This window comes from Microtus pennsylvanicus, chromosome 18 (assembly GCF_037038515.1).
Source record: "Microtus pennsylvanicus isolate mMicPen1 chromosome 18, mMicPen1.hap1, whole genome shotgun sequence".
NCBI classification, from domain to species: Eukaryota; Metazoa; Chordata; class Mammalia; order Rodentia; family Cricetidae; genus Microtus; species Microtus pennsylvanicus.
The window spans coordinates 41,974,979-41,987,185 of NC_134596.1; the positions used below are offsets into that span (position 1 = coordinate 41,974,979).

General features: G+C 54.8%; 1 protein-coding gene across 5 annotated transcripts in view; it reads left to right on the forward strand.

Moving 5' to 3' along the window:
- The first annotated feature begins 794 nt into the window (after positions 1 to 794).
- Positions 795 to 12,207, forward strand: part of Gdpd5 (glycerophosphodiester phosphodiesterase domain containing 5) — a 77,969-nt gene continuing 66,556 nt past the window's right edge. For 2 of the 5 annotated variants that reach the window (XM_075952395.1, XM_075952400.1), the window contains exon 1: positions 795 to 1,545. The gene's annotated coding sequence lies outside the window, so the exon portion shown is untranslated. Of the gene's footprint in view, positions 1,546 to 3,100; positions 3,196 to 12,207 lie in introns of those variants that run through there. The other 3 variants (XM_075952398.1, XM_075952402.1, XM_075952397.1) reach the window with 2 other exon arrangements.

Genomic DNA, 12,207 nt, shown 5'->3' on the forward strand with positions numbered 1-12,207 from the left:
TGATAAGATTGGTGTGAGGCTTACAGACGAAGCTGTGATGTGCTGCCTCATGCTACGGCTCCCCAGGCCAATTAGTGACATAGGCCCCGCCCGCGCCCACTCGTAACATTCATTCATATATCAAACCCTTCCCGCCTGCCTGCTCAGTGCCCAGCACAGGACACTGAAGCCTCAAAGACAAGGGCAGGGCGGGGAAGCCGGTGCACAGGCGACAGACGTCACGATTCGAGGTGAATTGTCCTCACACACCTACGCTTTTATTTTTGAAACTAATAACGACGCTCCTCCCTGAGTCGCCGGACGATGAGAAAGGGGAAGTGTGGGAAACGGATCTGTTCTTTATTTTTAAAAACTTCTTTTGCACCGCTTCCTAAAATCTGAACCTTTCACTGCTTTCAAATGCAGCTCCGTGCAAGGAGCCCTACTAGGGGGAGCCAGAGACCAGCAGCATCACGCCACGCCCCGGGCTCTACCACCCAGGGACATCCCAGCTCCAACCTCGCCTCCTCCGTGCCTTGCTCTCCCGGGTCGCCGTCAACCCAGGCCCCTGCGCTTCTCCCTCCATCCTGGTCCCCCAAGGCGGCCCGCTCCCAAGCTGCCCACTACATTCATTGTCCTCCTCCAGCCGCACCAGTCTACGTTCAACAGAGTTCCGCCCTCTTTCCACGCTTCCATTGGCTCGCGCTGCCCAACCGCGCGGGGACCCGCCTAGCAGAGTCCCATTTGTCCCGCCTTTGCCCGCGGCCCGGCTAGGGGCGGGGGCTCTTCTGGCCCCAGCCTCTGAGGGCGGAGCCAGGCTCGCGGGCGCTCGGGCGCTGTCTCGGCGGAGCTCGGCTCGGCTCGGCTCGGTCTGCAGCTCGGGTGGGGGTGGGCGGCTAGTGTGACAGCGGCTGTGGCAGAGGCTGCGGCGCCGGGCTGAGCAAGCGGCGAGCGCTAAGCGGGTAAGAGGAGGAAGTGGAGCAGCGGCACGGAGATCCAGAGTCCGCTGCCGGGCTAGGTCCGCCCAGATTTGCAGAGCTAGCCGTGTTGGGACCTGGGCAGACTTTGCCGTGCTCCGGCCGCTGGCGCCCTGCCTGCCTTGCCCTGCCCCGTCGGTCCGAGCTCGGCGTTCCGCGCCTGGACTTTGCCAGCTCGGTGGTCTGCAGCTGCTTGATCCGGAGCTCCGAGGCGGGACGCGCCCGGCCCCATCATACCGACCCTTCTTCACCCGTGTTCCCTCCGCCCCCGGTCGGCGCAGGGTGGCCCCGCTCCCGGACCTGAGTGTACAGGAGCTGGGACGCCCACCGGTCTCTGGCTCCGCGAGAACACAGACCTTAAGCTGCCTTGGACCGGACTGCTGGACTTGAAACTATACTGGCGCCGCCCGGGTCCAGCGCACCGTGAGGGGTCCCAAGCAGGCAGGACAGTCAGACTGAATCCCTGGTCTAGTGCTGCGAGCCGAAGCTGCCACCTTCCTCTGCCCTGGGCTAAGGACTTGGGGGTGCCTGCACCAAAGAGAACACAGGGGCTTCTTCTGCCCTACTCTCCAGCAAGCTGAGGTTGCAGGTGAGAGCCCCGGATGCGCGGCGGGAGCGGTCCCGGGAGCCTAGAGGCAGGGCCCGGGTCAGTGGAGGGCGTGGAGGGGACACCCGCAGAGAGTCAACTATTTAGGAGTGGGCGCGCAAAAAATAGTAGTGAAACCTGCACTTATTGAGTGCCCATTGTGTGCAGGTCCGAGCCCCGCCCTTGCACAAATCGTGCCTTAGCCAAAGCTCCGTGCGACCCCTCCCTGAGATAAAAGCTATTGTGATTGCTATGGGCGCGGACCTAGGGGGAAACTGAGGCGTGACTGGGTTGAGAACCTCTGCTTTCGGTGCGGAGGATTAGGCTGGGGAGAATAGAGAAGATAAAGAGAGCTAGCTTAAAGAGCATAGAGGGAGGAGAGAAGAAAGGAAATAGGTAGCTTGCAAGCCAGAGATTGTTAAGGTGGGGGCCACAGGGACATCTAAAATCCTAGCACTGATCTTGAAACTGAAGAGGTACTTCTCCTTACCAGCGACTCTTGGATTATAGACATGCCACCTCCCGGGGAAAGTGACCCAGCATCGAGGTGGGAAGCTTCCCAGTTCTGAAAGGTCTCTTCCTGGGGTGCAGGTTGGAGTAACAACCAGCCTCCCAGAGCCAGGGTCTCCAAGTTGCTGATCTTTTAGGGACTCACCATGTTGGTTCCCAAGCCACGGCCATGTGGAAGTTGGAGTTGTAGGTCCCTCAGAACTCACCCGCCTTCCCTTCTTGACATTATTAATGGGGACACTGAAGACTTAGGGAGGGGGGAGCAGGGTTGCCCCAGTCCCTGAAGCCAGTGAGTGGTTGAACCAGAAGATGACCTGAAAAAGATTTCCAAACATCCATCAAGGGTCCTCTCTTCTTCCCAGCTCAGACCTTTGGGGTTTGTGGCTGGGTTTCCTCACCCCTGCTATGAGGTTGGGGTGACCATGTATGAGGCTGCAGTGAGCATGTGTGATTGGACTGAGGCTCAGATCAAGGCTTGGCCTCGGGTCTCTGTTGCTGCAGATGAACCTGCAAGGCCCTTCCGGCCCAGGAAAAAACTTCTCCAGGTCTTATGGTTAGGACTGCCAGGTCTGGGGCCACAGTCCAGGTGTCTCGATTCCCATGCAGAAGTTCCTCTCACTGCCTCTGGATCTGAGTAGGCGAGGGCTGTTGTGATAGAATATTTGGTACAGACTCTGTGGGCCCTGTTCTGGGTGGGGAGGGGGGAGGCATTTGGCCTTGGTCTGGGCACTGTGGCCTTGGCTGGGACTGCTTAATTTTTGTTGTGTTGGGCTCCCTGGAGTCTGGGGAAATTACCTTGGAAAGCCCCTGGGAGATGGAGCAGGGTCTTAAAGCCTGTTCCTGGGATTGGAGGGGTTCGGGGAGCCTAGAAGGAAAAGAAGGGGTTTGGGATTCCCCCTCCTCTGCCTGAGGACCCAAATCCTCAGAATAATCCTTGCATCTAAACAGAGCTTCTCCTTTGATGAACTAATTTCACACCTGTGATCTCATCTCACCATGTGCTGGAAGGAACATGAGGGAAACGGGCTCGCGGGTGAGGCAGAGCAGGGGGCTGCAGGGAGCCTCCTTCTGATGTGGCACCTGTGAAGTGGGGTCTAAACACTGTTACCTGCTCGGATAAGGGGAGAATCCTGCAGACAACTGGTGAGTGCTAAGGCGTTTGTGGAACGTGCCCAGTATGGACTTGTCATTTGGGGCTACCCTGTGGGGGAAACTGAGGCCCAGAGAGGTGAAATCTTTGGCCGAGGCCTGGTGAGTTTGCTGCAGGAACTATGTGAGCATCAATTGTCTGCCAAGCCAGTGTAGAAATTACTTAGACTAAGTGGCAGACTGGAGGCTAAGTGACTGGTGGCCAGTCCTGACCATGGGGCAGTCTTGTCTCTCTCTGAGCCCTCTGTTTTTCTATGAGAGTGGAATGGCTCTTCCCCCAAGGTTAACTGAGCAACTGAGCTAGAGATACACACAGCGCAACCATCCATTTCCTTCCCTGTGGAGAAAGGAAACTAGAGTTTTGACCAGGAAGTCTGGAAAATCCTCAAACTTGCTTGAGGTTAGAACACAGGTGGCTGCTGCAGGCCAGGAGACTTTGATTGGCTTTACCAGGCCCTGGGCAAGGCCAGACTCCCTGTGCCACCTTTCCTGAGTTACAAGACCTCCTAGAATCTGTTTGGGGAGACTGGTTAGGGGCTCTGGAGTCTAACAGTCCTCACACCCACTTCCTGTGGCTTCCTGTGGGGCAGGAGCTGGTGTCCATTCCCTTTGGCCCATTGTCTGGCCTCCCTCAGCGCAGGGCGCAGTGAATAATTTATCATTCCCCTCGCTGGGAGGCAGGCTAGGGAAATAGCTTTGCCAGGCTTCCGCCCCACCAGAGGCCAGAGGCTCCAGATTGCCTCAGGCTGGGTTATGTTGAGCGTGCACGTGTGTGTGTGTGTGTGTGTGTGTGTGTGTGTATGCACGCACACACACGTGTGCAAGAGAAAGGATGAGCAGGACAAAGCGAGAAGGACCTATTACTCTCCCAGCTCTCTACTGTTGGGAGGGGGACAGGTACCTATAGGTAACAGTCAGGATTAAGGTCGCTGAGCTAGGATCAAGCTGTAGGGCTAAGATTCCAGAGATGTGGGGGAAGGATAGGAGAGACTGGCCAGGGAGGTTCTCAGGGAACCCTGCTCCAGCCACCTGTTCAAGGTGAGACTGGAGGCCAAGGCATCTGACCATACATGGCCACTCTTTCTCCCCTCTGCAAAATTATCATAGTGAAACTCGCTTCTCAAGTTCATTATGGCCAACTGTAGGGTCACATAAGTAAAACAGGGGGCAGCAATGGTAGCCAGTAAAGAAGTGCTTCACTGTGAACATGCAGGGTAGCCCCTGTGTGTCAGGGAATGCAATGGCATGGCAGGTGGAGGGGTGAGGAGAATTCTGGAGCGGTAATAATGGGTTAGTGATTCAGAACCAGCGCTGAGCAATCTGGTGGGAGAGGAGTGGAGGCCCTGCTTAGAGCCCCTCTGTGAAGTGGGGACCAGGCCTTGGGTGTGGCTTTGCCAGCCATAGCGGCTAATGGGGCCTCAGGCTCCTTGCTCATCACTGTTTAACACACCACACGTGAGCACCAAGCTACCCTTTTTCTTGTGGGATCGTCTGGGCCACATGCCTGCCCCTCCTCTGCTCACTTCTATCGCTTCAACACAATTTGGGTCACAAATTCCACCCCCAGATGTTCCTGCGTCATCCAACCCTCTGGGGTGCTGCCTGTAAGTGTTTAACATGTCATAGCATACTGATAAAAGTAATAATATTCTATAGTTTAGGAAACACATGCACATATAATTCTACCATGGTGATGTTAGTAATAGTAATACCCTTCACTACTTAGGATGGGCTGCACACTCTAGACACACGCTTTATACAATATCCATCATGGTCATCCTGCAGAATGTCTGTTTTTACCCAGAGACTAGCGCTCAGAGAGGTGCTCTGTCTTATCCAAATTCTCTCAGCGAAACATCAGGGAACAGGGAGTCAGGCCTGCATCTATTTCAGTGGGAAATCTTTGATCCTCTCTGTCACTGCATGGAGACTTAGCCAACTTTTAGGAGCCGTTCTATGCCCTCAGCTCCACCCAGTACCTCGAAAGCATTCGTTTTATGTGATGAGCCTATACTTAAGCCTTCTTTCCTAGGCCAGTGTCTGGCCATGCTGGACTGAACCCTGGTCCTGGGCTCTGTCCTGGCTGGCAGGGTATATTGCTGGCAGCGAGTCAGCCCCTCTGTGTCTTGCTTGGTGTCCCAGTACCCGTGGTCTCCAGTCCTCTGCAGTGTCCTTTGTGACTCTGGCAGAAGGAAGAAGTCACAGTACAGTACAGGGCTCAAGGATGTGGGAGGACAGGCAGCTGTGATTTTAGCCTAGCTGATCTCTGGGCCAGGAGCACTGTGGTCACTTGAAGGAGGGTGGTGGCCTGGGCTGCAGGCAGCATGGTCATTAGCCGTGATTGAGAGCTGGCGGGGTTAGGCCAGGTTGGCAGGACTAGAGGCCAGCTGGCCCGGCCACTGTGGGGTCATTGGCAGGGCAGCCGGCTTCTCCTTGCTTTGCTGCCTGTAGGGTGCCAGAGTTTTGTGGGCCATGGTTTGCCTACTGTTCTGCTGTGGTTAGGGGAGGATTGGTAGAGTCCTTCCAGGCCTGGAGATGCCTCTACCCAGAAGTCCTTGAGACTCCTCTCAAGCAGGTAGAGCCCAGCCTTCCCATGGCCCCCATTCACCTGACAAGCCTGGGGACGGGATCTGTCTGCGGGCCAGCCTGCAGAACCCTCCCCTGAGTGTCCTGCAGGGTGTCTGTCACATGGTAGCTGTCCTAGGATAGGGCAGGCAAGTGGCCCCTGACACAAATCTTTCAATTCTGGCATCTGTTTACCTACCTATGAGCTGTTAGTGGTATGTGTGGGGCCTACTGAGATGCAGACAGAGTACCTGGTGAGGTCTAGCACACAGACAGGTCCTCCCGTGAATCCCCTTGCCTTGCTCTCTTTGCCCTCATGAACGAATGACACCTTAAGAAGCTAACTAAGAGCCCAGGAACTGAATCCAGGGCACGGCAGGGAGGCCTTCCTGGAGGAGGCTTTTGGGTGAGTTTGGATGGGAAATGCTGCTTCACGTGTGAGCATGAGCAGACAGTTGTTGGCCTGGGGGGACCTTGGGCTGGGGTTGGGGCAGGGAGTAGGACTGAGATCTCTGGGGACCTGACATCTTCTCAAACCCTGTGCAGCAGCAGTGGTTCAGCTGAGACAAGCCTTTTGGGATCCCGCCAACAGATACAGAACAAGTATGAATTTTTTTTTAAACAGGAGGTAGCATTACCCCACCCTTCATCCACCGACAGGTGACACCACTGGAGACTGTGGGCTGTGGGGGAAACACACTGACCACGGGTAAACACATGGGTGCCAGAAGTCCAAGCTGAGAAGTGATTTCTTGAGGCTGGGCCGGTCCCACTCACATGGCTGAGGCAGGTCACCTCATCTGTAAAATGGGGCCCATTACATCACCTCCTTCTCAGGGCTGTTGTGAGGATGATATAGACCCTACACATAAATTGTTCAAAAGGCCCCGCACAGCCTGGAGTTTGGCTGAGAGGTGGAGTACTTTCTGAATATGCTCAAGGCCCTGGGTTCAATCCCTGGCACCCTGAACACACACACACACACACACATACACACACACACACACACACACACACATACACACACACACACACACACACACACACACAAAGCCCCAGCCCATAGCAAGGACTCGGTGAATGGTAAACTGTTGTTATTCGTGTCACCAGTGCCAAGCAGGTTGCCGAAAGGGAACAGGTGCTCAGGAAGAGTGTTGGAATGGATCCCAGGCAAAGGGCAGTTGCTCCACGGTGTGAATGAACAGGCTGGTGAGGAGAGGAGGACACAGGAGCAAGGACAGTGCAGAATGACTAGGGAGATCAGGGCCAGGATGCCTAGCGGAGCATCAGGGAAGGCTTCCTGGAAGCAGTGCTTCTGAGCTAAGGGTGGCCAGGACCTCTAGCCTCTGCAGACTGGCCTCCTTCCCCCTTGCCACCTCTCCATCCACAGTAGAGGGACCAGAAGGCAGGTGGGGAAGAAGTATAGGCAGCTCACCCGCCCGCAGCCCGCCCAAAAGGTCTGACCTTTCCCAGGCTGGGGGCCAAATGCAAAGACCTGCTCGGAGCTCTTTTATCTTCTGGCTCACAAAGTTGCCAGTCACAGTGGGGTCCCTGGCTTTCCCCCTGTAGCTCTCCAGCTGGTGAAGGAGTGGACTCTGCGGAAAGTGCTCTAGCCAGGCATGGTGGCCCACATCTCTAATCCCAGCATGCTCGTGGAAGGCAAAGGCAGGCAGATCCCTATGAGGTCAAGGCCAATCTGGTCTACACAGTGAGTTCCAGCACATCCGGGGCTCTGGAAAGAGACCCTGTCTCAAGAAAGAAAAAAAAAGTGCCCCCCCAACCATTTCACTGTCCCAGTCAAGAGACTCAAAGAGAAAGTTCTTTTCTACATAAAGGAAGTCAAACCTCTTCACTCCAAGAATCCTAAAAAAATCTCACCCATAGGAACCCTGAGGTTTGTCTTTGCTAGGGTAGGCTGTGAAGGCTGAAGACACTCTGCTCTCTGGAACACGGGATTCTAGTATTAAAATCCCTTTGTTCCCTAAAGAGGTTCCTGGGGTAGCTGTGGCTGCAGTAGCTCCTGGCCTTCTGCAACTCTGGGAAAGCCTGGGCTACTCCCGAGGCAAGGGCTGGGCTGAGTTATCAGAGTTTCAGGGCATTTCAGTACGGGGCATCTGAGACCTGCCTGTGGCTTCCAAGTGAGGCCCGAAGCATCCCACAGCCCTGCCCATTGGAGGAGCAGCTCCTGGCCACACTGCTGACCAGGGGCTTCTCTGAGCAGAGACATGACAGGCGGGAAGAGCCTCGGTCTGACCGGCTTCACTCCTCTGGTGTCTGTTTCGAGCCTTGCTTTCCTCATCTGGAGAATGGGGGTAGCAACAATCTCTGTCTAAGATGAGACCATGCATGGAATGTGCGTGCCTGACATGTCATGTGATCAGTGCATGGTGAAAGGTCGCAGGGAGAGCAACAGAGGCCTCACTGAACTCAGTCGTTGGATCCACTGTCCCAGCCACCTGCTTGTACCAGGTTTCTGGGGTCGGGCTGGGTGGGGAAGGGCAAGTCCTTAGACTTGGGGTTCCTTCTATTGTCTTGTATTTATTTATCTCATTTGTATGGGTGCTTTGTGGGCAAAGAGGGTGTCAGGTCCCCCTGGAACCGGAGTTACAGACAGTTGTGAGCTGCCACGTGGTTGCTGGGAATTGAACCCAGGTCCTCTAGAAGAGCAGTCAGCGCTCTTAACCACTGAGCCATCTCTTCAGCCCTCTTATTGTCCCTCTTTCCCGTAAGTGATAGTCAGCACTCCATTTGCTTGGTTTTGTTTTAATGGTCAAAGCGTCAGGCTCCCTGTAACAATGGAGCCTTGTGTGAATCTGCTTGTTTTCCCAACCCGGATACCCGGCGGCCCCGCCCATGAGGCCCTGGTCCCACCTGGGAGAACTGGAGAATGTCAGAGGGGTGTTTTGTTTTCCAGGGAGGGGAGGGTGTCGGGGGGGGGACGTCGGAGGCCTCTGTGCAAGCCCCTCACCAGCAGTTGGCCCCGCTAAAGTCAACCTTGTATCTCCAGCCAGTTCGGACCAATGACTGTCGTATATAGTGGAGGGTGAAGCTGGTGGGGTTAGAGGACCAATGACTGTCTATATAGTGGAGGGTGAAGCTGGTGGGGTTAGAGGACCAATGACTGTCTATATAGTGGAGGGTGAAGCCGGTGGGGTTAGAGGACCAATGACTGTCGTATATAGTGGAGGGTGAAGCTGGTGGGGTTAGAGGACCAATGACTGTCTATATAGTGGAGGGTGAAGCTGGTGGGGTTAGAGGACCAATGACTGTCTATATAGTGGAGGGTGAAGCTGGTGGGGTTAGAGGACCAATGACTGTCTATATAGTGGAGGGTGAAGCTGGTGGGGTTAGAGGACCAATGACTGTCTATATAGTGGAGGGTGAAGCTGGTGGGGTTAGAGGACCAATGACTGTCGTATATAGTGGAGGGTGAAGCCGGTGGGGTTAGAGGACCAATGACTGTCGTATATAGTGGAGGGTGAAGCCGGTGGGGTTAGAGGACCAATGACTGTCGTATATAGTGGAGGGTGAAGCCGGTGGGGTTAGAGGACCAATGACTGTCGTATATAGTGGAGGGTGAAGCCGGTGGGGTTAGAGGCACAGAAACGTGCACTTTGAGTCTCAGCTTTGACACTTACTGCAAGGTGACAACCGACCAGTCATTTCATCTTTGAGCAGTTCTCCTGTGTGGATGAAGCCTGTTGGGGAGTCATGCTCAGTCCGCTAGTGTAGCAAGCTGGGGGCCCCATGCCAAAACACATGAGCTATCTCCTCTCCATCTCCGCCTCCCCCAGCAGGTCAGGATGAATGTAGCCTCCGATGAGGCCTTACCTTATCTCCCAGTGGGCAAAGTCCATGAAGACACTAGTGATAGGTGCATAGGGCCCGCTGCAAGCCAGCTCAAAGCCAGCCCTGGAGTGGCTGTGTTCAATGTTTCCTAGAGATGGCAGCTGCCACCACTAGTCTCTGATGCTTTTTCAGGCCTTGCCACCCTGAGCTCAGGAGCCCCTGGTCTCCTGAAGGCCAGTAAGGGAATACGGAACCCACAAGCCATGGTAGAAAGTCGTCGTTGGTAACGGGGGATGTGGGGAGCACGTGAGACTACGTCTAAGCAGGGAACAGGAGGCATGGTGTGAAGGACGGATTCTGAACTTGGGAGGAAGCCTGGCAAAGGGACAGTACAGGAGGCGGGACTGAGCACTTGGCATGAAGATGCTAGGAGGTCCCACAAGATGCTAACGGTGTCTGCAGAGCGTAACTGCACAGGCCTAGGACACAGAACCCTTGCAGTTAGCCCCTATGGAGCACATGCCCCTGCTTCCCTCACGGCTCACACCTGGGCATCAGTGCCAGGGGCAGTGTCTCAATGCTCAGAGAAGAGTCCTGTGAAGAGAGAACCTCCGCATGCCACCTGTAACATCCCACAGTCTGTCCTCATTTCAGTCGCTAAGCTTGTCTGAGCCTTAGCTGCACACCCGTGAGCCTGGCGACACTTACTGTCCACGCTGTTCAAAGATACAGTGACGTAATGGGTAAGACAGCATCTCACATTTCACAGGAAGTTCTATAGCCACCCTCACCCTGCTCTCTGTACCATCCTTACTGCCTCTCCAGGAAGTTCTTTCTGGCATCTCACTGAAGTCCATTGTTCCGTAGCTGGAATCCCTTTCATCTTCTCTGGGGACTGTGCAGAGGCGGACTGAGCCCCTCCTCCACCCTAGTGCTCCCAACAGAGAGGCAGAGAACAGAGCAAAGGGACAGCCAGTTTCCATCCTAGAGTGCAGGGTCCCAGCCCTCGCTAGCAGAGCCTTCTGCCCAGGTTGGAGGGTAGGTAGGTATGTGAATTGTCCTAAATACTCACACCCCAAACTGTGTGGCTCTAGGGCAGAGGAGAGAGCCCTGGCCTGAGCCAGAAGCCTGTACGCTGGTGGCCTGCTGTCCTGCCGTGGGGCTTAAGGCTATTAAACCTCTTTCACCCACAGGCTCCTAGAGGATTTCTGCATTCGGGGGCCCAGGTCTCCCTAGAGAAGATGTGAAATTAGCTTCGTGGTCTTTTTTTTTTATTATTGTTGGGCCCCAGACAACCCGAGAGTGGAGTAGGCAAGGGCTCTACTGGTGGCTGGTGATGGAGGAGCTGAATAATTCATCATTCAGGCTGAGGCTCCCAGAGGTGGTGAGCTTACGGTCAGTTGGCGATACCTGATGGGTGGAGTGATGTCTCCCTCCTCAAACCAGACAATGGTCTCTTGGTGCTCTTGGACCTACCTACCCAGCTAACTGTACAGCAGCTCTGGCTTGCTTGAGCACTTTCCCCTCGGTAGAACCAACCACCCTACCATCTTTTCCATCACTGCAAGTGGGAAACCAGAGAGAGGTTCAACAAGGCTGGTACAAGGACTGGTTAGAGATTCCACAACCTGTTAGGGGGCTGGGTAGGGACCGTGGAGAGTCCCCTCTAACACCCAGACCAAGCAGGACCCTCCAGATGATGGACAGGCGCGGAACACAGGATAGGCAGGGCCAAGCTGGCCCCATCTGGGAGAGCTGGCATCAGGCAGAACTCTGCTCTGTGGGCAATGGGCAAGGAGAGTAAGCCTTGGGAGTATGGATCACTCCCCCTGGGCATTCTGGACCCCACCAGTTCTACAAGTCTTGGAAACTTATGCATTTTGGTATCACAGGGTACTCAAGATTCCTTCCTGTTGCCTTGGACACACACCAGTGTATCCTTGCAAAGCATTGCTATTGCAGTGTCTCTGAGTTCCCCATAGTCTGCGAGGAACGTTTGTTAGGAAGTCAACGAGGGCAGGTTCTGGAAGCGGGCCTACCCGGGACTCCCACCTTCTGGTGGATCTCAGGTCCCTCATCTCCCCACACACAGCTAGAGACCCCGTGCCGGCTCTACGAGTTGAGTGAGGGAATGCTCAGCCTGTGCCTGATACAATTTTGTGGTTTTTACCATCAGCCTCATTTTACAGACGAGAGGACGGAGAGTTGAAGCAAGGTGACCATCTGAGGTCACTCCGTGATGTGGTTTGTTTATCCAGGCTTCCAGTCTGTGTGTATGTGGTGAGTGAGTGTGTATGTATGTGTGTGGGTATTTGTTTTTCCCGACGAAACCTCGCTTTTACCCTCAAGTGAACTGCTGCATCATTTACTCAGACTCTTCCGTGTGTAGCGCTGGTGCCCGCTGCGGCCTGTTGTCCACAGTGCCAAGCAGCACTTGCCTGGAAAGTAGTAGATATTTTTTAAATGCTTCGTGCATTGAGTATGCCAAATGGTGTAGGTGCAGGAAGCTGTCTTCCAGGCAGTGGAGGCACATGTCATTCCCAAAGGCTTCCTTTTTCTCCTCATCATACCTGAAAAACCATTTGCATTGTTTGGGGCAGAGGCCTGGAGTGGGGAGATGGTTCTTTTCCTGCATGGATGGGCCTTGCAGAA